This window comes from Scyliorhinus canicula, chromosome 16, assembly GCF_902713615.1.
Source record: "Scyliorhinus canicula chromosome 16, sScyCan1.1, whole genome shotgun sequence".
NCBI classification, from domain to species: domain Eukaryota; kingdom Metazoa; phylum Chordata; class Chondrichthyes; order Carcharhiniformes; family Scyliorhinidae; genus Scyliorhinus; species Scyliorhinus canicula.
Window position 1 is genome coordinate 119,664,159 of NC_052161.1, and position 23,640 is coordinate 119,687,798.

Genomic DNA, 23,640 nt, shown 5'->3' on the forward strand with positions numbered 1-23,640 from the left:
GGAAACTCTATGACGATTCCTGCCTGTGGCTTTGGGCTCCTCATCATCTCTCTACCCCCCCCCCCCCCCCCCCCCCCCCCCCCCAAATTCATGAGCGTTCCATTCCTGTAAAAGAGTAACTGAAGTGCCAGTCCTCCTTGCTGCCAGAGAGTGGCATTTGACTGGGCATTGGCAGCGGCCCAGCCATAGCTAAGTTAAAGACTTAAGAATTGAAAATAACTTTCTCTGCAGAGAGCCAAATTTAGAAAGTGAATTCATTAATTGGAAAGGAGTCTTTTTTGTAACATGCTCTTGCCTAACTATTTCCCGCTCTGCAATGCACAAGTATCTGTTCAGGATTGTTGCTGGGACCTTTAATGCTTCCAATTGCACCTTGACTGTAGATCCCAATGCAGAATGTCCAAAGCACTTCATAGCCAATGCCTTTTTTTGGGGGGAAGAAGGGAGAAGAGGGGAAGGAAGGGAGAGGGGAAGGAAGGGAGAGGGGGAGGGAGGGAGAGGGGAGGGAAGGGGAGGGGAGGGAAGGGAGGGGAGGGGTGGGGAGAACAGAAACAGCCGGGTGAGACAACAGGGGGCCAATAACAAGGCCACAAAGATAGGGCCCTATGGCAGGGACAAAGGGTCCCAGGTCAGAATGGGACCAACCTGGTACAGGCAGACCCACGCCTGCGGTTTTACCGACGGCATGGGGTACTTTCAATGGGAAGTCCCATTGACAAGTGACAGGGGTGGGGGGGGGGGGGGGGTAGCAGCCAGCGAAGGGCACGCCAAATTCTCCGTCCTCATGAGCAGGGGCAGCGGGACTGACTCGCAACGGAGAATCCCAGCCTAAAACTCTGATATTAAAGCATTGCCTCAGCTCTCCAGTGTGTCCCAAACTAACAGCTCTTCTCAAGTCCTACAGTGGGGACCTCTGATTCAGAGATATGAGTACCACACTAAGTGGTGGTGGTGGTGGTGGTGGTGGGGGGGGGGGGGGGGGGGGGGGGGGGATAACTCCCCTGCTCGTCTTCAAAATAGTGGTGTGGGATCTTTTACATCCACCTGATCAGGATGATGAGCCCTTGAAGGACATCCCTGACTGTGCAGCACTCTCTCAGCACTCCTGGGGGTACCAGCCTGGATTTCCATCCTGTCAAACTTGCATTTGGCTGAAGAGCAGAATAAAGGAATGGTGTGTGCTGCCCGAGGCACCCTCACAGAGGTTAGCTTCACAGTCTGTATTAAAAGGGGTGCTGATGAGCATCCAAAGCTGGGCCAACACTTGGTTGGTGGGAAGAAAACTCTATTCCTCAGATGGACTATCTCAGGTAGATCCCACCTGGCTTTTGAACTCACTGTGGTTTCCCCTTTGAAGTATGTCTGTTGTGAGTTATCTCTCACTTGCGGCCAATTTATTTTTAACCAACATTTTTCCTGTGCTGACAGCCATTATAGATTCCCTCTGGGCTTCAAAACGAATACCACTGAAATTAATGATACAACACTCTTCAAGTTTAGTTTGACCGAAAAAACATAACATTCTCTTGGCTTTGCAATATTTCCCACCTGCTTCTCAAAGCCTTCTTCCTCCTTTAAATGAGTGAGTGTACCTTAATTTATTCAAGATAGTCCAGCTCCAGTAATCTAACCAATTCCGCCTCTGCAAATCATTTTGAAAGGTACAGGAACGTGCTTTAGAAATTGTAACGGCAGAATAAGCCTGTTTTAAATATCTAAAACTCTTCTGCGCTGAGCATGTATATTCCCTGGCAGTATGGCCTGATATTGTGTTACTGTTCTCTCAGGATCTCTAGGCCACTACTATATGACCCGCAGGAAAACCCCCTTTAGTTTAATTCTGTTGGCTCATCACTTTTGCCAAAACGAGTGCAGCATTTTCTACACTTGTGGCATCAATCTGCAGTGAGAGAATTAACCCGATAATTCAAATATGTTAATTATAACAGCAGCAGATACTGGTGCTTATTTCTGAACGCGTGAAATGACAATGAGGGTAAACTAGCAAGTCATATCAAAGCAGGCAGCAAGTGTTTCTTTAAAAATATAAAAAGTGAACGCAGGTCCGCTGGAGAACGGGACTGGAGAAATAATAATGGGGAATCATGAAATGGCAGAGGACCCCAGACATACTCTCTTCCACCTTCTTCTGTCAGGAAAAAGATACCAAAGTTTGAGGTCACGTACCAACTGACTCAAGAACAGCTTCTTCCCTACTGCCATCAGACTTTTGAATGGACCTACCTCGTATTAAGTTGATCTCTTCTCTACACCTTGCTATAACTGTAACATTATATTCTGCAGTCTCTTCTTCCTTCCCTATGTACGGTATGCATTGTTTGTACAGCATGCAAGAAACAATACTTTTCACTGTATACTAATACGTGACAATAATAAATCAAATCAAAAAAGGAGTTAAACAAATACATTGCATCAGTCTTCACGGTGGAAGACACTAATAACATTCCAAAAGTAAATTATCAAGGGGCAGAAGGTGGGCAGTGCGATAGTATAGTGGTTGGCACAGTTGCATAACAGCTCCAGGGTCCCAAGTTCGATTCCTGGCTTGGGTCACTGTCTGTGCGGAGTCTGCACATTCTTCCCGTATCTGCGTGGGTTTCCTCCGGGTTTTTCCGGTTTCCTCCCAGTCCAAAGATGTGCAGGTTAGGTGCATTGGCTATGCTAAATTGCCCTCTGTGTCCAAAAGGGTTGGGTTGGGTTGCTGGGATGGGTTGGAAGTGTGGGAACGGTGCAGACTTGATGGGCCAAATGGCCTCCTTCTGCACTGTAAATTCTATTCTATGAAAGGGGGAGGAAATAGATACATAACAATCATTTGGAGAAAATGTACCGGGGAAACTAATGGGGCTAAAAGCTGATCAGTCCTCTGGACCTGATGGGTTGTATCCCAGGATATTAAAGGATGTAGCTACAGAGATAGCAGATGCAATGCTAGTAATCTTCCAAGAATCCGTAAATTCTGGAAAAGTCCCAGAGGATTGGAAAACTGCCGATGTAACATCTTTATTCAAAAAAGGAGGGAGAGGAAAAACAAGTAACCTTGGGCCAGTTAGCTTAATATCTGTCATTGGGAAGTTTGTTGATGACACAAATATAGATGGGAAGGCAAGTGGTGAGGATATGGACAGGTTATGTGAGTGGGTAAAAACGTGGCAGATCGAATATAATGTTGGAAAATGTGAAGTTCTGCGCTTTGGTAGGAAGAATAAAGGAGCTGAATATTATTTAAATGGAGAAAGACTGCAGAAAGCAGCAGTACAGAGGGATTTGGGGATCTTTGTGAATAAATCACAAAAAGCTCGCAAGTTCAGCAGGTAATCAGGAAGGCAAATGGAATGTTGGCCTTTATTTCAAAAGGAATGGAGTATAAAAATAAGGGAGTCTTGTTAAACCAAGGCACTAGTTAGGTGACACCTGGAATACTGTGAACAGTTTTAGTCCCTTTATCTAAGGAAAGATATACTAGTATTGGGGGCAGTCCAGAGGAGGTTCACTAGGTTGATCTTGGGTATGGAGGAATGTTCTATGAGGAGTTGTTGAGGAGGTTGGGCCTGCACTCATTGGAGTTTAGAAGAATGAGAGGTGACCTCATTGAGACAAAAAGGATTCTCAGGGGGTTTGACAGGGTAGGTGCGGAGAGGATGTTTCCTCTTGTGGGAGAGTCTAGGACCAGAGGGCATAAGCTCAGAGTAAGGGGTTGCCATTTAACACAGGTGAGGAGGAATTTCTGTAGAGGGTAGCACAAAGGGACTTTGGAGTTATTTCAGAGGGTAGTGAATCTGTGGAATTCCTTACCACAGAGGGCTGTGGCGGTTGGGCCGTTAAGTGTGTTCAAGGCTGAGATGGACAGATCCTTCATCAGTAAGAAAATTAAGGGCTATGGTAATAAGACGGGAAAGTGGAGTTGAGGATTAGATCAGATCAGCCATGAACCCATTGAATGGCAGTGCAGACTCGATGGGCCGAGTGGCCTACTTATGCTCCTGCATCTAAAGGGCTTATGGACTGAATATGAGAGACAAAGAGGCAGGGCTGAAGCAGCTTATTGTGGGAAATGCGAGTGTGAGCTTCTCCTCAAATGAAAGCCAACATTCTCCTGCATCCATACATTTCCCCTTCACTAATGAGCCTGTGCTCATTAAATTGTGCTTTGATGAGGGCCAGCTGCCCTCTCTCTAGCCCAAATTTACCTGTGAAACCCAAGAGCTGATATCAACAATTGTCGCAGTCTCCGTCAGGCTTGATCACATCATCACCAATGCCAACACGACTGTGCCGATCACTGCAAAGCCATTATCTAACCAAGCTGATTTCCACTGTTCCCCAGCTCAGTGATATTGGGTAGAATTAGCCTCCTGCTGCTGTCCAGTTAAATAATCTCCTTTCTATAGGTTTCATCTGGAGTAAATCCTACCCTGGTCACTGTGTTAAGTCCACAAACTTACACATCATGCCGTCAAGGATCACAATACCATTTAGAGCTGCGAATGCCAAATGAAAAATAAAGCCTTTCCTGCTCAGTCATGGATCAGCCTCGCTGATGCACCATGTGTTTATTCTGACAGCGATGTGGAAAAATGCACTCGAAGCTTTTCTGACAGCTGTCACAGTAAAAGGAATGTAAGACCTGAAAAAAGAGTTGAAGAGCATTGGGTGGTCACCTTTAAAGGAGTTTTAAGCTTACCAATCCAAATTATTTTTGCATACATACACACATGCACACCCCAGCAACTCGCCAAGGTTCCTTCAACAGGGGCAGCACGGTGGCACAGTGGTTACCCGGGTTTAATTCCGGCCATGGGTGACTGTGGGGTGACTTGCACTTGCCCCCCGTGTTTGCTTGGGTTTCCTCCGGGTGCTCCGGTTTCCTCTCTCAGTTCAAAAGCGTGCAGGTTAGGTGGATTGGCCATGCTAAATTGCCCCTCAGTGTCCAGGGACGCGTGGGGTTATGGGGATAGAGTGGGCCTAGGTCGGGTGCTCTTTCAAAGGGTTGCTGCAGACTCGATGGGCCCTCTGACCTCTTTCTATGCTGTAGGAATTCCATGGTTCTAACACCTCCTCCCAAATCTGAGACCTCCACCATATAGAAGGACAAGGGCAGCGGGCACAGGGGAACATGGCCACCTCCAAGCTCTAACCCCCTCCTCGCCCCACGAGTTACACATCATCCTGACATCATCGCATTAGATTAAAATCCTGGAACTCCCTTTCTAACAGTGCTATGGCTGAAGCTACACCACATGGACTGCAATGATTCAAGGCAGCGGCTCACCATCAGGGCAATTAGGGATGGGCAATAAAACCTGGCCCAGCCAGTGACACCCACATCCCAGGAATCAAATAAAAATACGCCCACGCACACACAATATGTGTTCAAAATCTCACTTTCTCTAGAGATTTCAGTGTGCCATTAAATCATAACACTGAACAGCTCTGAGCTAGGTGTAATTATAGGAAACTATGCTTTTCATTAATTCCTACAATTAAGATGTGTACAATTTCCAACTCCACCACTCAGATTTTTCCGACATTCTAAATACATCTAAGATGCTATATCACAGCTCTGTCTCTTGAAAAATAGACTCCAAATTGTTAGTTTACCTGTCAGTTCTGATGAACTGTAACTGACCCCACATTTCATTTTGCAAAATAATTCCATCTTCCAGCCCGAAAGGCTGGGACACCTGCATTATATACACTGTGGTGTTTCCGTTCCAAGAAAATAATGCATATGGCTTACTCTGGAGGTTCACTCGTGTATAAAGTGGCTCAGACTCAATATGTGCTCTTTTAAAAAAAAATTAAAGTGCCCAATTTTTTATTTTCCAATTAAGGGGCAATTTAGCGTGGCCAATCCATTTACCCTGCACGTCTTTGGGATGTGGGGTGAGACCAACGCAAACACGGGGAGAATGTGCACACTCCACACTGACAGTGACCTGGGGCCAGGGTGGAACCCGGGTCCTCGGAGCCAGTGAGGCAGCAGTGCTCACAAGAATGTACATTGGACAACTGGAAATTGGGGCTGGAGAAGTAGTAATAGGGAACAAAGAAATGGCAGAGGAACTGAATTGGTACTTTGCATCAGTTTTCACAGTGGAAGACACCAGTGGCATACCAGAACTTCAAGAGAGTCAGAGGTGAGTGTAGCTTCCATCACTAAGGAGAAGGCGCTGGGGAAACTGAAAGGTCTGAAGGTGGATAAATTACATGGACCAGATGGACAACACCCCAGTGTTCTAAAGGAGATAGCTGAGGAGATTGTGGAGGCATTGATGGTGATCTTTGAGGAATCAGTGGAACTGGATGGGCCCCGGAAGACAGGAAAATGGCTACTGCAACACCCCTCTTTAAGAGCGAAGGGAGGCAGAGGATGGGAAATTTTAGGCCGGTTACCCTGACTTCAGTTGTTTGTAAGATTTTAAAGTCCATTATTAAGGATGAGACTGCGGAGAACTTGGAAGTGCATGGTAAAATAGCACTGACTCAGCACGGATTCATCAAGGGGAGGTCATGCCTGACAAATCTATTAGAATTCTTTGAGAAGGTACAAGGAGTTCGACAAAGGAAAACCAGTGGACATGATCTGTTTGGATTTCTAGAAGGCCATAGAGGAGGCTGCTAAATAAGATAAGAGCCCATGGTGTTAGGGGCAAGATATTGGCATGGATAGAGAATTGGCTGACTGGCAGAAGGCAGGGAATGGGGATAAAGGGGTCTTTTTCAGGATGGTAGCCTGTGACTGGTGGTGTTCCATAGGGGGTCAGTGTTGGAACCACAACTATTCACGGTATACATTAACGATTTGGAGGAAGGAACTGAGGGCATTGTTGCTAAGTTTACAGATGACATAAAGACATGTCGAAGGACAGGTAGTGTTGAGGAAGCAGGGAGGCTGCAGAAGAACCTGGACAAGGTAGGAGAGTAGGCAGATGGAATACAATGTGGAAAAGTGTGAGGTTGTGCGCTTTGGAAGGAAGAATAGAGGCATAGACTATTTTCTAAATTGGAAATGGCTTCGGAAATCAGTAGCATGAAGGGACTTAGGAGTCCTAGTTCAGGATTCTCTTAAGGTCAATGGGCAGGTTCAGTTGGTAGTTAGGAAGGCAAATGCAATGTTAGCATTCAAGGGGTCTAGGTTACAAGAGCAGAGATGTACTGATGGGGCTGTATACGCCTCTAGTCAGACCCCATTTGGAATATTGTGAGCAGTTTTGGGCCTTGTATCTAAGGAAGGATGTGCCGGCCTTGGAAAGGATCCAGAGGAGGTTCACAAAAGAGCTTTTCATATGGGGAGCTTTTGAGGACTCTGGATCTGTACTCAATGGAGTTTAGAAAGATATGGGGGGGGATCTTGTTGAAACCCAGAATACTGAGAGGCCTAGATAGAGTGGACGTGGAAAGGATGTTTCCACTGGTAGGAGAAACTAGAATCCGAGGGCACAGCCTCAGACTGAAGGGAAGATCCTTTAAAACAGAGATAGAAGGAATTTCTTCAGCCAGGTGGTGGTCAATCTGTGGTACTCATCGCTGCAGAAGGCTGTGGAGTCCAAATCACAGAGTGTCTTTAAGACAGAGATAGATAAGTTCATGATTAATAAAGGGATCAGGGGTTACAGGGAGAAGGCAGGAGAATGGGGATGATAAACATATCAGCCATAATTGAATGGCGGAGCAGACTCGATGGGCCAAATACCCTGATTCTGCTCATATATCTTATGGTTTTATGGAATTAATCTACACAATCTTTATTGCCTTTATTGTCACAATAGGCTTACATTTTATTAAAATAAATTTAGAGTACCCAATTAATTTTTTACAATTAAGGGTCAATTTTGTGTGTTCCATCCACCTACCCTGCACATCTTTGGGTTGTGGGGGTGAAACCCACGCAAATACAGGGAGAATGTGCAAACTCCACAGGGACAGTGACCCAGAGCCGGGATTGAACCCGGGAACTCGGCGCCACCGTGCTGCCCCCACAATAGGCTTACATTAACACTGCAATGAAGTTACTGTGAAAAGCCCCTAGTTGCCTCATTCCGGCGCCTGTTTGGGTACACAGAGGGAGAATTCAGAATATCCAAATTACCTAACAGCGTGTCTTTTGGGGCCTGTGGGAGGAAACCGGAGCACCTGGAGGAAACCCACGCAGACACGGGGAGAACGTGCAGATTCAATACGACAGTGACCCAAGCCGGGAATTGAACTTGGGACCCTGGCGCTGTGAAGCAACAGTGCTAAAAAAAGAATTGGGTACTTTAAGTTAATTTTAAAATTTTAAAAAAGATTTATAAAAATAAAATTTCAGGTGCCAGAAACTGTGAAAACAAGATGCCCCCAACGTTCCTGAATGTGAAAAATTCAGCACATTTCCATTCCTCATCAATACCAAGTAACTCTGAAAAGGAAGTATCATGTGCGGGTATTTTAAGGAGTCTGGATTTAAGCAGTTCCTCCTATCTCCCCCTAACAGTCTAATAAACCTGCCGACACACACAGCCTGTACTCAGAGGAAGCCAACGCAGGGGTGAGGTATGGAGAGTGGCCAGTGCCCATGGCAACCACCAGGAGCAAGACAATTTGGTGAAGACAAAGGGAAAGTAAAGAGAAAGCGTGGTACTGGTGGAGGTTTGGGGTCACCTCATGTGATTAGCGGAATTGGGGAAGGAGAACAAAAAAATGCTGGAAAAATGTGGTACACAGACCCATTGAGCCAAAAAACATTCCATTTAATTGTTGCCTTTTAACTCACTGCCAACATTTAATGGAGTGCAACAGATGCCTAGGACAGATGATTGCCATTAGTGCAAAAAAAAAAGAATTGATGCCATTAAATAAACCGCAAGACATGGTGCGAAACGGAGATTGAGCTAAGTGGTGGGCTCTGCACTTTGCTCTATTAGAGAGTAAATGGCGATGAATTTATCAGAGCTTTATGCAGAACCGTGCAAACTGAAAATGACAGAAAATCCGTGCTTACATTATCACTGGAAACCATCCAGTTGTGTCTAACTGAAGGTGCTGCCTCAGTCTCTGTTGCTTTCTGTGCAAAAATGTACTTGTCTTTTAAGGTAGATGCACACAAAATATACACTTTTTGTATTCACCCTTGAGTTGCAGATGGTCATGGCTAAGCCAGTGTTTATTGCCCTTGAGGAGTTGAGGTAAGCAGCCTTCTTGAACTCTTGCAGTCTTTGTGAAGGTTCTGCCTGGCCCAAGGTTGGCTGATGTTTGTTCCTTCTGGTGGGTTGTCTTTTCTGCCATTTGGCCATTTTGTTTTTTCCATGTCCTTCCCGACTTCTCATCCCTAGGTAGTCCAGTCAGCAGCGAGGACTTCCCAGGCATCGGCTTCGATACTGTTCAAGTTGAAGTCTCTCTGTAGACATCCCTGTGTCGCAGACATGGGTAATAGCGGATATTGCTGATAGCAAACCCGCCACAGAGCATGCCTTTGGCGATGCTGCCATCATCCATTTGGCTCACCTGACTCAGCCAACGGAGTCACTGCTGCCACAAGAGGGCAAACAGATGCCTGTACGTTGGTGGTCTTCCATTTTTGGCACTCTGCTTTGCCAGGTGATGCCCAATACTCGTCTGAGGTAGCAGAAGTGGAAGCTATTCAACCGCTTTTCTTGGCTTGAGTAGCTGGTTGATGCCTTGATCCTCCGGTTGATGTGCTGTCAAATGCATTAACATAAGGGGCAGTGCATAGTGGTCCGTTTGCTTGTCAGCTCTTGCTTTCAGCTCTCACTATAGGCTAGCAGTACAACTATTACCCAAAGAAGGCCGAGAGCGTAAAGCCCTCGTGCCAATATGTAGCCTCGTTATCGGCAAGCCCTATGTAGTTCCTCCCTCTGGCAACATAGGTAAAGTGGGTACCTCACAGACTCATGCAAAACTGCAGGGGATCCAGGGTAGGTCTGGCCCCAAAACACACGGCAGTGAGGCCCATTGGCGTTACGCTCTGGTATCCACAACAGACTTCCAGCAATGAGTAAATAGCCCCACTGCCTTGCGTGTGTCTCGGGAGAGGAGGCGGCTAAGAGAGTAAACCCTGACAGAAAATCCAGAGTGGAATTCTGTAGATGGTAATCTGTCATCTATCGGGAGGGGAGGGGTGAGGGCTGACCTTATAATGGTGACTGCTTCTTCCTGCTTTGGTCTGTTTTTCATTTTAAATTTGCATTGTATGTTCTAAGGCTGAGCTAAAAGCTAAACAGCAGTAGATAAATAATAGATTCCTTAACTGCTGCTCTGGTATATAACAAGTACTGTTACTCTGAAGCATTTTCCTGTCAGGTACCATTACCACTTCAGACACACTTACTCCTGTTGCTTAGCAACAGCGAGCCTGCTGATGGAAGCAGCTGCTGGCATTGCCCTTTAACGTTCGTATGTGCTTCATCTTAATACTCGCAACCGCACTAAGTTAGTGTTGCAGTGAAATAAAAATGTCACATCAGAATGTATTTGGCATGCATTTGAAAAATAGGCAATTATGGCTATGAGTATGATTAATCATTGAAAGGCAAAATCAATCCCCACTGAAATTGTATCAACTGAACCGTGCAAAAAAAAAGCACTTATAATAATTTAATACTTTGACGACTGAAATTCAAGGACAATTGCACCGTAACAATAATTTCACTTCAAAACAAATATTTACAGTGCTGAGTTGGAATTTTACTGAACGTGCAGCCTTCACTAAATCGGTTAATACGGACATTCCGTCATACCATGGGAATCAGAGTTTCGTTTCTTTTATTCGACCCCGATTTGAAATGTGGTTCAATTGGAAAGTGGTAGATATTGAAAGGCCGATTCTTCCACTGCCCTGCCTCATTCCTACAGCCCACGGACCGGATTCCCCTCCTATTCACGGGTGAACGGCAGGGCAGGATTTCTGAATGCTCACGTGACTGCCACCTAGATCTTTTTCTTGAGGGGCCTATTTGATTATGTGAGGCACGACGGCAGCAGTAAAACTGCTGGGCAATGACTTACCAGCACAGACGGGAAGAGAAGCCAATTAAAGTGCCATGTTCTTCAACGAAAGGGGAATCCGCAGAGAACAATGATTAAGGAAGGGGTAGGATGGAGAGGGGTTGGGCAGAACAAACTGTTTTGTTATGCTCTTGACGTAGCATAAGCTGCTTCCTTCCCATACACTCCGACAAAGGAAGGTTCAGACTTGGAGATAGCGTTAACACATTTATTAAACTGTTAACGATTCTCCTACTTGGATTCGAAAAGTACAGCAGAGGAACAGGCCCTTCGGCCCTCCAAGCCTGCAACGACCATGCTGCCCATCTAAACTAAAATCTTTCTACACTTCCCCTCTCTTCCCATCCTATTCATGTACTTGGAGGATCAGGAAGCAGGATCAGTCTGAACATGGTTCTCAGGTTTCTGACTCATCCATTAACGTCCTGCTATAGCTACTCAGACTGACGAACCAGTCTGCTACAATCCAGGTGGTGGGTGTGATGTGTTTCAAATCAACCCTGTGTACTCACTGAGAGTCTCCACTGGAAAGAGGAAGATCATGTGTGCTGTGTACTTTTATATGGGTTGGTGTAATGCCCTCCTGTGGTAGTGTCACCTCTGTGTGTATCGTGAATGCCCATTGGTCATGTCCTATCTTACTGACCTATTGGTCGAATGTCTGTGTGTCATGACTCTGGTGCTCCCTCTAGTGTCTAGCTAGTCTACGTGTATTTACATTAACCCCTTGTGTATTTACAGTGATGCATATCACCACACAAAGAACAAAGAAAAGTACAGCAGAGGAACAGGCCCTTCGGCCCTCCAAGCCTGCAACGACCATGCTGCCCATCTAAACTAAAATCTTCTACACTTCCGGGGTCCGGATCCCTCTATTCCCATCCTATTCATGTACTTGGAGGATCAGGAAGCAGGATCAGTCTGAACATGGTTCTCAGGTCTCTGACTCATCCATTAATGTGTTCTAGCAGAAGTAATGGCCAAACTCCTGGGGCTTAGGACAGGAAGCCACATAAAATGATGGTGCAAACATTACGGAGTGAGATTGCTGAGGCAGACGATGGAACCAACGTCACCCTGAGGGCTGAGGCAGCGCAGGAAAAAAAATGAATGACCTCACAAGGTTGGTCAAGGTAAGTGAAGGTAAGAATCTTCACCTGCAAGAAAAAGGGACACAAAGTCAAACAGGTAGGTTTTAAGGACAGTCTTAAGGCACAAGAGAGAGATGGGGAGAAAATTCTAGCCACTCGAACCTAGCAGACTATGGGCATGGTTGCCAATTGTAAACCAAAGTGAGCGATGCACAAGAGATCAGGGATGTTAAAGAGGGGTGTGGAGTGTAGGGCTGGAGGACGTTACAAAGATCAGGAGGCATGAGACCAAGAAAAGACATATACAAGATTGAGAAGTTTAATCTGAGGCACTCCTGAACCAGGAGGCAGTGTAGGTCAGTGGGCACAGGGTCAGGGTCCCATTGGATAAACAATTGGTTTGAGGACAAAAAGTAGCAAGTCACAGCGGATGGTGTCTTTCAGACTTGGGGATGGTAGATGGTGGTGTTCGCCAGGAATCAGTACTCGGGCCACTGCCTTTTTTGCTACATATAAATGACTCAGATCTCGGAACACGGAATTAAATTCCATAATTTGCCGATAATATCGAACTTGGAGGAGTGGCAAACACCACAAGAGGACAAGGATAAGCTAACAGAATGGGCAGACGTATGATCGATGCACTTTAATTCACGGGAAGTGTGAGATGATGCATTTCGGCAGAACGGTTAGGGAACGACAATAAAGGCTTAATGGCTCTGTGTCAAAGAGTGTGCAAGGACAGAGGAGACCGGGGGGGGGGGGGGGGGGGGGGGGGGTCCTCATCAATCTTTGAGGGTGGAAGGATATATTGAGAGAGGACTTTGATCTGGGACTTTACGCTTCATCATTAAAGGCACTGAGTACAAAGACAGGTAAGTTATGCTGAATCTTTATGAAGCTCAGGTTGGGTCACAACGAGAATACTGCGTACAATTCTTATCACGCTTGTCAATTCTTGACAACGCTTTAAGAGAGATGTGAAGTTCAGTTCTCAGGTAGGTTGGAAAGACTTGGATTGCAAAGGAGACTGAGGGAAGATGTGACGGAGGTGTACAAGATTATGACAGTTTTAGATAAATTAAACAATACTGTCGGCTGTTGGTACAAGTACCAGAGGTCACAGGTCGAAGATTTTGGACAAGAAATGAAAGAGGGATATGAGAAAGTTTTTGCTCAGCGGGTGGCTATGACCTGGAACTCGCTGCCCACAAGAAGGCGGAAATTGGATCGGCGCTTGAATTAAGTAAACTTGCAAGGCTACGGAGATCAAGCGAGGCAGTGGGAAAGACTGGGATGTTGGCAGGAACCTGATGGGCCAAATGGTCTCTGACTGTGCTGTAAATAGCTTTATGACATGGGGGGGGGGGGGGTTCTGGATGAGCTGAAATATATGGAGTGTGGAAACTGAGAGGCAGAGCATTAGAATAAACAGAAGCCTACTGTTCAAAGGTGATTTTTTTTTCGATGACAATTTTATTTCTTAGCACGCAAGCATTGCATTAATTATTTTGGTGCTGGCTTCTGTGGTCTGCATTTCATATTTACACATTCCACACAAACTGGAGTAAGGAAATGAATAGAACCAGAATGATTTTACAAATTAATTTACAACTTGCGCACAATTATAGTTTTTCCTTTTGGCCAGTGGGCCGAGGGCATCGTCCAATGAATTCAATGTCATTATCATCGGGAAGGAAGATGATTATTTATGGTTTTCACATTGGAGACAGAGCATGAATAGATTTATGGAGGCATGTTGACAAATTTAATCTGGAAGATTGCTCAAATTAATTCAGAGCACAGGCCAAATCATATAATAAAGTAATTGTTCGCAGGCCAGGGAAGCTAACAAAATTGATTATTTATATTAAAGTCAGGCTGTAGCCAGTCAGGTGAAGGGTTTATTTCAGGAGTAACGAGAATGGTGCAGATCAGCTGAGTGAGAGGCCTGTGGGGCAGAGTGAAGCCTGAGGCCTAGGTCTAGCAGTGGAGTAGCGTGGTGAGAAAAATAGCCACCAGAAGGGAAAGGGCCTGCAGCCTTCCAGGAGGGTAAAACCTGTAAGCGGGTATCTTCATCTTCAGCTGAACCCTGTCCTCAGCTAATGTCTGACACACACGTCCTCGCACTAATCAATGGAGAGTAATCAACAGCTGATTGACCCACCCCCCCCACCATCCCCTTAGACTTGAAACACAAGGCAGCTTAAAAGCTGTCCGTTGAAATGGCAGCTAAATTCAAAGCTCGATCATAAAAACTGCAGCATATTTCATCAGCTGGTCTGGAACAACTTGTTCTTTAGGTGGAAAATATGAGAGAGCTGTAGGCAAATGCAGGCAGATGACAAGATAGTGCTGGCTAACGTTCTTGGAAGCTGGCTAAGGATCATTAGAAATTGTTTTTTGGCACCCGGGGTCTCAGTATTAAACCATTTGTGATATATGACAAAATGATCGAGGAAAACAGATGGAATGAGTTATCCCAAAAGAGGAACAAGGTTCATCCTTGTAAGATTCTAGATTTAAGGCATTTACAGGCATATTGTCCTCTGTCTTTTGGCGGTACATTGGCACAGTGGTTAGCACTACTGCCTCACAGTGCCAGGGGCTCGGGTTCAATTCTGATCTTGGGTGACTGTCTGCATTGAGTTTGCACATTCTCCCCGTGTCTACGTGGGTTTCCTCCCAGTCCAAAGATGTGTAGGTTTGATGGATTGGCCATGCTAAATTGCCCCTTGGTGTCCAAAGGTTGGGTGGGGGTGATGGGGATAGGGTGGGAGATTGGGCCTAGGTAGAGTACTCTTTCGGAGGGTCGGTGCAGACTCAATGGGCTGAATGGCCTCATTCTGCAGTGTAGGAATTCTATGTTCTATAACATTACAGTAGCACAGGGTGAAAGGTGGCACTAAAATGACTGCATTTCACCTATTTCAAGGATAGTGCTGATATTGTGCCAGGCAATAATGGATCATAATCATTATGTACACACCAGCACATGGGATGGTGCTGAGATCTGGAAGGAACTGACACCCTATTAATAATGTAGGCAGGAGGAGTAAGTGCCGAAGGCTGAAGACAGCTCAGCCACGTTAATGAATGGTGTTGCAGTCCGATTCGCTGAAGTATATATTTGCAAACACCCTGCGGAATTTGTAAGTCAAAGGAAGAAAATACATTCATGTCGTTAATGAACAGCCCTTGACTGCTGGTATTGTTGTACAATTGCAAATTCCACCGTCTCCTATTAATCTATTGGCTGCAAACCACTTTGAAATATTCTGAGGATGTGAAAAGTCCTCTGTAAATAAAAGTTCCCCTTTTCTAAAATGTCTCTGCAGGAATGTACATCCAGCCCTGAAGAGCACAACAACTCACAACAGAGCAAAGAACATCACCCTCGGTAACACTCAGTGTTAGCGGCAGACACAACTCACAAACACCAACACTGTAATTGTCCAGGATGGTGTGGGAGATGAGCGACCCTGAATCAATTGCCTTCTCTTGAAGTTTCAACCTCCATTATCGTGTGGAGGGGAAAACTACACTAAAGTAAATTAATGTCCTGCCCTCCCATTGAAAGTACAGTACTGATACTAAGCTGTGATTTCAGGTCAAACATGTAGCAGAGCTCTTGTACTCATGAAGTAATGCTCCTCTGATACTTTAACTAGGATAGTACTGCTGCCTCGTTGACGATGATGGCCCTCCTACGCTTTTTGCACGCACTTTCTCCATCAGCTCATTAACAATTTGATAGCAGATTACCACACCATTTCCCCATGGTATTTGTGAAAGAAAATCAACAGCCAAACCGTTACAAGTTATTCACAATTTGTTCTCAGGCTGAACGCCAGATTTAACACCAAACAGTGGTACATGGTCGATTTTCATTACTTCACCTTTTTTTTGGGGGAGGGGGGGGGGCATTTTTGCTTGGTAGCTGACAACTTGCTCAGCAGAAACGTACTCTTTTGTTCACTGGTTGCATTTGAACACTTTGACCCTCATAGAAATCAAAAACATATTTATGCCAATCTACCCGTCATTTCCAAAGTACCCTATGATCTGTTAGCCTGGTTTCAAATCATTTTTCAGCTACACTAATAGGCAAATGAAAAAGTACAAATTAGGACCCTTTCACGGTAATCTGTCCACTGCCAGTAAAGATGACATCCTCTAGATGCTGGTACTGCTGCCTCTGGAGGCACGAGGAATAAATCGCAAATGGCTGCTGGTACCTTTCAAGACGCAGTGTCGTTTTATTTTCCCGACAGAGATTCACCAGCTACAGTGGTACGGTGAGCTGCGGGAACCTTAAACTGGCTCCGACTCTTGGACATTTGCTTTGAGAAAGAGCAGCCTGGCCTGATTTATCACAGAGCTGGTGGCTAAATGTGATTAGATCCAAGAGCAAAAACAAATAAAATCCTGCCTTCCCTTTTGTGCTGCCTTGGTGAACAGCAAGCTCTTTCTTTTACTGTCAGAATCCTAAAGACTGAGCAGACACTCGCTGATAAATCTGGATGAAAGCCTGGAGATAGGCCGTGCCAGCGAATTAACTCCTGAAAGCAAGGCCTTGTCTAATAATTTCCTCTGTAACTCATTTATCAGCCGCATACACTCAGCAGCATTTGAACATCCCAGGCTAGTTACATCTAATGGAACTGAGGAGACCCACAGCAGTGAATGTGAATGGATGGCATAACCTAATACAATCTTTTGTGTTATCCTTTGAAGTGCATGGTCTTTAATGTCAGGCCTAATTTCTCATTAATTTAGGACTGCCGTTTTCAAAACCTTTATTTGCAACGCTGTAACCTTGAGCTTCACTGTCATGGTTTTGGCAATGTCTGAACCCTTCAGTATTCTGATGCCTTGCCACACGTTTGAATGCGTGAAGATAACTAGTTACCATGTCCATATCCTGGCTTAATGTACTCAGCAAGATACCATCATCTCCTCATCGTCAATGGGTGGAATTACATGTGATTCTCGCTGATTGTAGGTCAGGCTATAAATGAACATTAAAACGGGTAAATGAACAGCGCTAAACATAAGTGGAGTCGGACACTTTAGGAACTTTCAAGCGGTTATTGGATAGGCACCTGGAGGACAACAGAATGACAGAGAGTGGGATAGCTTGATCTTGGTTTCGGACAATGCTCGGCACAACATCGAGGGCCGAAGGGCCTGTTCTGTGCTGTCCTGTTCTATGTATGTTCTATAAAGACAGACTTTAATAATAATCTTTATTGTCACAAGTAGGCTTACATTAGCACTGCAATGAAGTTACTGTGAAAAGCCCCTAGTCGCCACATTCCGGCGCCAGTTCGGGTACCCAGAGGAAGAATTCAAAATGTCCAAATTGCCTAACAGCGCGTCTTTCGGGACTTGTGGGAGGAAACCCACGCAGACACGGGAGAACGTGCAGACTCCACTCAGACAGTAACCCAAGCCGGGAATCGAACCTGGGACTGTGGCGCAGTGAAACATCAGTGCCAACCACTGTGTAACCACTATACTTCTCCTATGATTAACAAATGGACATAGGCTCACGTTCCTGAGAGTCCAGTGATGCTGAAACCAAAGGAGTTATCTAAAAACCCAAAATGTGGCAACAGATGTACGTTAGATGCAAATGACACCCCAATGCGTGGTACTTTTGATCTTAAAAGGGCAAACTGTCCCCCGAACAGAGTCCCAAAATGGCAGGAGAGATTAGCGGACTTTCCAAAGCGGGTTAGGAAAGGAAATTGAATTGGTGACCCTGAGGAGGGAAGGCTTTGGTGTTGGTGCCATGTGGATGATTAGACAATAGTAGGAAATGGATAGATTTGACAAGAGAGTTGCACGGAAACGGAATACCCAGGAGACTGCACTACACTAAAACCACAAACTGCCAGAGGGAAAATAACCCACGTCAAATGCAAAAGGACATATTTGGTAACAGTTCAAAACCCCTGTATCGCTTACATTAGCTTTCATATCCGAGTCCAAGGAACAATCTGTTGCACAACAGTTTGGGCAAACTCCAATGTCTTGAATATTCTGGGCAGATTTATTTCAAAGAAAGGCATTTGCTGCATCAGAAACATTTTTATGGTCCTAATTATAAAGATGTCTGCCAAAATTTCATTTTAAAATGGCTTGGATTTTATACAGAATCTGTAACATGATGTCCCAAAGGGCTTCATAGGGGTGTTATCAAATTTTAAAATTGACACTTATTTAAGGAAAGATGTAAATGTGTTGGAAGCAGTTCAGAGAAGCTTTACTGGACCAATACCGGGAATAGGCAGGGTTTTCTTAGGAGGAAAAGTTGGACTGACTGGACTTTTAACAACAGGAGCTTAGAGGAGTAAGAGGCGACTTGAATGAAACATACAAGATCCTGAGCGGTCTTGAAAGGGTGCATGTGGAGAGGATATTTCCTCTTGTGGGAGAATCTAGAACGTGGGGCCACTGTTTAAATACAACTGGTCGCCCATTTAAATCAGCGATGAGGAAAATGTTCTCTCTCAGAGGGTTGAGTGTATTTGGAACTCTCTTTCTCAAAAGGCGGTGGAAGCAGAGTCTTTGAATATCTTTAAGACACAGGTAGATAGATTCTTGATAAGCAAGCAGGTGGCCGGCGGGAATGCGGAGTTGAGGTTATAATCAGACCGGCCATGATCTTACTGAATGGCAAGCAGGCTTGAGGGGCTACTACTGCTCTTAATTCATATGTTTGTTAGCTTTGAAGAGGACATTAACTAATGACCAAAACCTTCAATAAAGAGGTAGGTGTTCAGGGAGCTTCTCAAAGGAGGAGAGGGCAGGAGAGAGATTTAGGGAGGGAATTCAAGAGCTTTGGGTCTAGGCAGCTGTAGGCACAACGAGCAAAGGATATTCTTCACTGAGACAATACAGGGCTCTTTTAGTGACAGAGAAGACACAGGCTGAAGTTGAGCGCAAGACTGTGGCCCATCGAGAGGGAGAAATCAAACTCCCCTAGCATTGCTAGCACATGAGATTCAAGCTTAAGACTGGAATTCATACAAATCGTAAGCTTTGTGGTCGATTATCCTATATTTTAAACAGGCGTCTAATACTCAAGTACAATGCGAATTGGAAATTTGATACTTCTTCTTTCCCCATTTCGTTGAATTTCCACTTTACAAGAAACATGAAACAGGAGAGCCAGCGAGTTATTTGGATTGGTTTCAGAATTTCTTTGAACTGTTTTAAAATAATGCGCCGTTATATAAGTTACAAAACGGCAGTGAAATGCTGTTTGGATAAAACATCAATGAGTTGGCTTGTGATGTTGTTTCTTCATTGACCGTAAACAAAAAAGAATTGGTTAATCTGTTTCGACAATTGGTAAACTCTCCGTATCCATTGTGTTGGGAAGTCTATGAGTCCTCTTTGACGGTGGAGAGAGATTTTAAAAAATACACACTTGACAGATCCACCAAAGGGCTGCAGAAACAGACATGCTTTTAAACAGAAAGCTGTCTGAACAAGTTTTGACCACATACAGAAGAAAAGAACAGGAGATTAGAATGGGGTTGTTTTGCTCAAATCAATTAAGTCGACCCCCTGATGTGGGGTGTGTGACAAGTTCATTATTTTGTATTACTAATTGCAGACAAGTTATACTAATTGAGAAAGGTGCATTTGATCTTCATGTTGCTGTGAAGGTTCACTCGCGGTAAAAATGAAATAAGCTATTAATTTGTATCAGGCCTCATCTGCAGTTCAAGTATTGTCTCAGACTATCTTTGAAGGCATTGAAGCACATGGAGAAAGATACAAATATCCACTTTCGGTTTCAAGGGAATATTTAATTCAATATTTAATCATTTTTATTGTCGCAAGTAGGCTTACATTAACACGGTAATGAAGTTACTGTGAAAATCTCCTAGTCGCCACACTCTGGTGCCTTGGGTACACAGAGGGAGAATTCAGAATGTCCAATTCACCTAACAACATGTCTTTCGGGACTTGTGGGAGGAAACCAGAGAACACGGAGGAAAAACAGGGAGAATGTGCACACTCTGCACAGACAGTGACCCAAGCCGGGAATCGAACCTGGGTCCCTGGCACTGTGAAGCAACTGTGCTAACCAGTGTGTTACCACGCTGCCTATAACCGTTCCCCCTGGGCAGCTCATACTCTTCCTCCAAATTCGCAAATTTTCCCCCTATGAACAGGTCACCAAATTGGTCAATCCCTGTTTGGCACCATCCCCGAAACATCACACCCCCACCTCCCGGCGCAAACCCATGGTTATCGCAGATCGGTACCATACCGAGGCACTCTCCAGACCCAGATGTTGCCTCTATTACCCCCACGCCCTTAGAGCTGACACCACCACTGAACCCACGGAATACCTGGCCGATGAGAACGGCAGAGGCACTGATAATGAAGTCATCAAACTCGGTCCCCTACATGAAGCCGCCTCTATCCACCCCCACACAGACCCCTCTCCTACGATCCATTTCCTAACTATAGCGATTTTCGCCGCCCAGTAGTAGTTTAATCATATTCGGCCCCCCTCTCGCCCCGCTCCAGGAAAATCCTCCTAATCCATGGGGTCTTACCCGCCCACTTAAATCCGGAAATCAGCGCATTCACCTATCAATCTTGCACTCTGGTTCGATCATAATACAGTGAGACACTGGGATGTACCAGCACACTCCTAAACGTAAGACACTTTTAATAATAACTAGCACTGTTGCACCCCACAGAATATCACGAACCAAACTTCAAATTCGGAATACAAATTCTGGGGGTTGATGCCTATTGATTGATCTCTCAATGGGGGAGATAATTTAAATATTCCTGGCACCACTGGGGTCTCACTGGCCCCTAAATGCACACTGAATGTGAGAATGCTGACTGAGGTTTGAGGTTTAAGGCGAAAGGCCACCAAATTTGCAAACTGCGATGCGGATCTGCATGTCATCTGCTTTGCTTAATCCAAATTCACAGTTAAATCAGTCATCAATTGGATGTGTTGAGGAGGTGCTGTATATTAACTCCGAATAAAAAACAGTTTATTGCTCATCCAGCAGGAGGCCTTGAGTTTAAGAGCATTCAGCCGTCTTGTTACTGGATGGCGAGGGCTCATCTGAGGTGGAGAACCACGGTTGTGAATTTAACTTTGGCTTTATCTGGAATTCTTAGAAGCTTCAGGAACCAGGGTAGCTATACTGGCCCTAAATCATCAACTGTATGATGCTGAGCTCCTCTTCGGTTCCAAGCAGAACTCACTGAGGAGCATCAGTAAGTAGTTCTGTTCTTGTCACTTTGCTTGTGCATCAGAGTAGCTGAGACAGTACTGTGATGATCGATGGTGGAAAAATCCTTTGGAAATGAGTCTTTAATGCATGTGCCAGAGGATGCACCGAGGCATTTTCGAGTGTTCAGCTCCAATTGTTGCAATAGAGAAAGAAAAGTACTTTGCAACCAAATCATTATTAACATTCATTTGTTCGTGCTGGAACCAAAATAATTGCCTGCTTGATTCCAGAATCTATTCTGTTTCATTACATATATCCATGTTGGGAATGGACAGCAATGCTGAGATCAAAATGTAACATAAACATGAGGTGGAATAAGGAGAACATGAAGTTCTAAAAAGAATGCTCACTCTCGTCAGCTCCCACTTTTATTACTCGGCAACAGACCTGTTTCTTTTTGGATAATGCCACTAAACATACCTTAAGGATTAAGGAATATGCTGCACAACATGCCAGGGATCTCAGACAGTTATAAGATGTTACACATGGCTGTCCATAAAACATAACGAGAATTCCTTTGCTGTTTTCCTGTTCTCTCTCCAGTGGTAAATTATAGATCATCATGAAAGCACTCTCAAAGGCTGTTACTCTACACATGAAATATCGCTGACACACACAACAGTAGACATACTCATTCGGTAGGTCTTCCGCCCTCACCTAATGTTGCTCCTTTCTCATGCCAAGCTCTGCTGACCAAACCAAGCCTTGTTGACCAATCAGCCCCTGACCCATCAGCCCTGATGTTAGCATACATTGGCTCCCTCTCCTCCACTACAAATGTGAAAGTCTCACCTCGATTGGATTTTCAAATCCAATCACGGTCCTGCCTCTCGATCCTGATAATATCTTCCAGCACTACAGCCTCCTTGAACTCTCTACCCCCGAGGCTCTGGCCTCTAATGCGTCACACCACCTCCCCTCCCATTAACATACCCCTGGATATCCCGACGTTAATCACCGTGGCACACATCTGGGGTTCTCTGCCCCAGCTCCTTCACCTCCCATCAGTTTTCCATCAAACCCACCTCTTTGACCAGGGTTTTGGGTGCTCTTCGTAATTTGGGTCAGCATTTATCTTACTCCCTGACTCGCCTTGCGCCTGGTAGGTGCTGAAGAAATGCAAAGTGCTGCCATAATACAGCAGCTGTGCGCCTTTATCTTCAAGAGTAATTTTGTTTTTTAAAAAAAAAGAAAGCAGAGGTTGAATGCGGGAACGATCACAAATGCTAGAAATACTCAGCGGGTCCGGCAGCAGAGAGAAAATAGAGTGGCTCGTCATCAGAGCCTCTCAATTGTGAAGAAGAAATCACTGACCTGTAACGTTAACTCCGTTCCTCTCTCCACAGATGCCAGACCTGCTGAGCATTTCCAGCATTTTCTGTTTTTATTTCAGATTTCCAGTCTCTGCGGTGTTTGGCTTTTATATTCAGTGTTGTCCGCAGGTTCGTTTCTGATGCAGTAAGAGTTTTGAGCATAAAGTGAAAGCTAGAACGGGACCTTCGGTACTATTAACAACTAGTAGCAAAATAAGTGGGCCTGTTCCACTGTTTTCTCAGCACCATCAGTTGCAGAGACACCCTGCAGCTCTTCAATAATGAACACGCTGAATCAATCTGTAATAGTAAGATGTAGTTAGACTGAACTACTGCTCACTTCCTGCTCACACTTGTCAGCTCATTCCCTGCTCCCTTCTGAACTTCAACCTTTCATCAGTTTATGTGGGCAGCACAAGTGGATAGCACTGTGGCTTCAGAGCTCCAGGGTCCCAGGTTCGATTCCCCGCTGGGTCACTGTCTGTGCGGAGTCTGCACGTTCTCCCCGTGGCTGCGTGGGTTTCCTCCGGGTGCTCCCACAGTCCAAAGACGGGCAGGTTAGGTGGTTTGGCCATGATAAATTGCCCTTAGTGACCAAAAAGGTTAGGAGGGGTTATTGGGTTACAGGGATAGGGTAGAAGTGAGGGCTTAAATAGGTTGGTGCAAACTCGATGGGCCAAATGGCCTCCTTCTGCACTGTATGTTCTATGTTCTTGTGTTGCTGCGATGTTTCAATTGGAGGACTAACCTGGGCTGCCAGGGTGCTGCATCGAGCAATCTTGCAGCTTAGCTTTAAATTCACTTGCTTCGCTGAGTTACTGTGAAATGGCACTCAATGAAGGCTGGGCACTCTTCTCTGGTGAGGAAAGGAGGAAGGACAGTGCCCTGGCAACATGTAGCTCAGAGCAACTGGCTGAGGGT

General features: G+C 45.2%; 1 protein-coding gene across 3 annotated transcripts in view; it reads right to left on the bottom strand.

Moving 5' to 3' along the window:
- Positions 1–23,640, bottom strand: part of pusl1 (pseudouridine synthase like 1) — a 101,613-nt gene that overhangs the window by 18,030 nt on the left and 59,943 nt on the right. The window lies entirely within an intron of this gene.